The sequence below is a fragment of the Canis aureus genome, unplaced genomic scaffold, assembly GCF_053574225.1.
Source record: "Canis aureus isolate CA01 unplaced genomic scaffold, VMU_Caureus_v.1.0 ptg000366l_RagTag, whole genome shotgun sequence".
NCBI lineage: Eukaryota > Metazoa > Chordata > Mammalia > Carnivora > Canidae > Canis > Canis aureus.
This window is the reverse complement of record NW_027554581.1, coordinates 6,248-10,105: the sequence shown is the minus strand read 5'-3', so window position 1 is coordinate 10,105 and position 3,858 is coordinate 6,248. Positions and strand designations below refer to the sequence as shown.

General features: G+C 40.0%; 1 pseudogene; it reads left to right on the top strand.

The window, feature by feature from the left end:
* Positions 1-1,874: 1,874 nt before the first annotated feature.
* On the top strand, positions 1,875-2,829 carry LOC144310049 (18S ribosomal RNA; annotated as a pseudogene).
* The last annotated feature ends 1,029 nt before the right edge of the window (positions 2,830-3,858 follow it).

Below are 3,858 nucleotides of genomic sequence, written 5' to 3'. Positions count from 1 at the left end.
TATTTTCACCAGACCTATTAGGAGATCCAGACAACTACACCCCTGCAAACCCCCTAAACACCCCTCCACATATCAAACCTGAATGATACTTCCTATTCGCCTATGCCATCCTACGATCTATCCCTAATAAATTAGGAGGTGTACTCGCCCTAGTATTCTCCATCCTAATTTTAGCATTCATTCCATTCCTCCACACATCTAAGCAACGCAGTATAATATTCCGACCCCTCAGCCAATGCCTATTCTGACTTTTAGTCGCCGATCTTCTCACTTTAACTTGGATTGGAGGACAGCCAGTTGAACACCCTTTCATCATTATCGGACAGGTCGCCTCAATTCTATATTTCACCATCCTATTGATTCTAATGCCAACAATTAGCGTTATCGAAAATAATCTTCTAAAATGAAGAGTCTTTGTAGTATAATCATTACCTTGGTCTTGTAAACCAAAAATGGAGAGTAGTCGCCCTCCCTAAGACTCAAGGAAGAAGCTCTTGCTCCACCATCAGCACCCAAAGCTGAAATTCTTCTTAAACTATTCCCTGACACCCCCTACATTCATATATTGGACCACCTCTACTGTGCTATGTCAGTATCTCCAAAAAATCCTTCTTTCCCTCCCCTATGTACGTCGTGCATTAATGGCTTGCCCCATGCATATAAGCATGTACATGATATTATATCTTTACATAGGACATGTCTAGTCCAATTCCACAACCCATTGATCCTCAACAGTAACTAGATGCATATCACTTAGTCCAATAAGGGCTTAATCACCATGCCTCGAGAAACCATCAATCCTTGCCTGTAATGTCACTCTTCTCGCTCCGGGCCCATGCTAATGTGGGGGTTACTATCATGAAACTATACCTGGCATCTGGTTCTTACCTCAGGGCCATGACTCTATTTATTCCAATCCTACTAATTCTCGCAAATGGGACATCTCGATGGACTAGTGACTAATCAGCCCATGATCACACATAACTGTGGTGTCATGCATTTGGTATCTTTTATTTTTAGGGGGGGAATCTGCTATCACTCATCTATGACCGCAACGGCACTAACTCTAACTTATCTTCTGCTCTCAGGGAATATGCCCGTCGCGGCCCTAATGCAGTCAAATAACTTGTAGCTGGACTTATTCATTATCATTTATCAACTCACGCATAAAATCAAGGTGCTATTCAGTCAATGGTTTCAGGACATATAATTCTAGGACACACGTGTGTACACGTACGTACACGTGTGTACACGTACGTACACGTGTGTACACGTACGTACACGTGTGTACACGTACGTACACGTGTGTACACGTACGTACACGTGTGTACACGTACGTACACGTACGTACACGTACGTACACGTACGTACACGTACGTACACGTACGTACACGTGTGTACACGTACGTACACGTGTGTACACGTACGTACACGTGTGTACACGTACGTACACGTGTGTACACGTACGTACACGTGTGTACACGTACGTACACGTGTGTACACGTACGTACACGCGCAAGACATTAAGTTAACTTATACAAACCCCCCTTACCCCCCATAAACTCATGTCATCTATTATACACTTATTTATGTCCTGCCAAACCCCAAAAACAGGACTAAGTGCATACAATACTCACAAGCTTTATTTAAATTGTATACAAATGTATTGCTACTCTAGTTAACTTAACACAACAGTCTTACACGCATTCGATCTCGTGGTCTATCTATAGATAGCATCCCCTTTTTTTTTCCTCTCATATTTACTATGTATTTTATTTATTATACACACTACAATTTCAGTATAAGTTAATGTAGCTTAATTAATAAAGCAAGGCACTGAAAATGCCAAGATGAGTCGCACGACTCCATAAACACAAAGGTTTGGTCCTAGCCTTCCTATTAGTTCTTAGTAGACTTACACATGCAAGTCTCCACGCCCCAGTGAGAATGCCCTTAAAATCAGCAGTGATCTAAAGGAGCAGGTATCAAGCACACTCTTAAGTAGCTCATAACACCTTGCTAAGCCACACCCCCACGGGATACAGCAGTGATAAAAATTAAGCCATAAACGAAAGTTTGACTAAGCCATACTAAAAAGGGTTGGTAAATTTCGTGCCAGCCACCGCGGTCATACGATTAACCCAAACTAATAGGCCCACGGCGTAAAGCGTGTTTAAGATACCTTTGCACTAAAGTTAAAACTTAACTAAGCCGTAAAAAGCTACAGTTACCATAAAATAGACCACGAAAGTGACTTTATAATAATCTGACTACACGATAGCTAAGACCCAAACTGGGATTAGATACCCCACTATGCTTAGCCCTAAACATAGATAATTTTACAACAAAATAATTCGCCAGAGGACTACTAGCAATAGCTTAAAACTCAAAGGACTTGGCGGTGCTTTATATCCCTCTAGAGGAGCCTGTTCTATAATCGATAAACCCCGATAAACCTCACCACCCTTTGCTAATTCAGTCTATATACCGCCATCTTCAGCAAACCCTCAAAAGGTAGAATAGTAAGCACAATCATTTTACATAAAAAAGTTAGGTCAAGGTGTAACTTATGGGGTGGGAAGAAATGGGCTACATTTTCTACCCAAGAACATTCCACGAACGTTTTTATGAAATTAAAAACTGAAGGAGGATTTAGTAGTAAATTAAGAATAGAGAGCTTAATTGAATAGGGCCATGAAGCACGCACACACCGCCCGTCACCCTCCTCAAGTAATAAGACACAACCATAACCATATTAACTTAACTAAGACACAAGAGGAGACAAGTCGTAACAAGGTAAGCATACCGGAAGGTGTGCTTGGATTAATCAAAGTGTAGCTTAACTAAAGCGTCTGGCCTACACCCAGAAGATTTCATTACTTATGACCACTTTGAACAAAAGCTAGCCCAACTAACCCCAAACTTAAGTATCACAGACATATAAAGTAAAACATTTAGTTAAATAATAAAAGTATAGGAGATAGAAATTTTAATTGGAGCGATAGAGATAGTACCGTAAGGGAATGATGAAAGACATCTTAACAGTATTAAACAGCAAAGATTACCCCTTTTACCTTTTGCATAATGAACTAGCCAGAAACGACTTAACAAAGAGAACTTAAGCTAAGCTCCCCGAAACCAGACGAGCTACCCATAAACAATCTAAAAGGATCAACTCATCTATGTAGCAAAATAGTGAGAAGATTTGTGGGTAGAGGTGAAAAGCCTAACGAGCCTGGTGATAGCTGGTTGCCCACAAACAGAATTTTAGTTCAACTTTAAATTTACCTAAAAAAAAACAAAATTTTAATGTAAATTTAAAATATAGTCTAAGAAGGTACAGCTTCTTAGAATCAGGATACAACCTTTATTAGAGAGTATATACTAACATCACCATAGTTGGCTTAAAAGCAGCCACCAATTGAGAAAGCGTTCCAGCTCAACAAACAATATAACTTAATCCCAATCATATTACATCAACTCCTAATTATACCTCCTGGGCCATTCTATTTAAATATAGAAGCAACAATGCTAGTATGAGTAACAAGAACTATTTTCTCCCCGCATAAGCTTATATCAGAAACGGATAGACCACTGATAGTTAACAATCTGATAATATCAACCCAAAAATGAAATACTTATCTACCCTATTGTTAACCCAACACAGGCATGCATTTAAGGAAAGATTAAAAGGAGTAAAAGGAACTCGGCAAACACAAACCCCGCCTGTTTACCAAAAACATCACCTCCAGCATTTCTAGTATTGGAGGCACTGCCTGCCCAGTGACACTTGTTTAACGGCCGCGGTATCCTGACCGTGCAAAGGTAGCATAATCATTTGTTCTCTAAATAAGGACT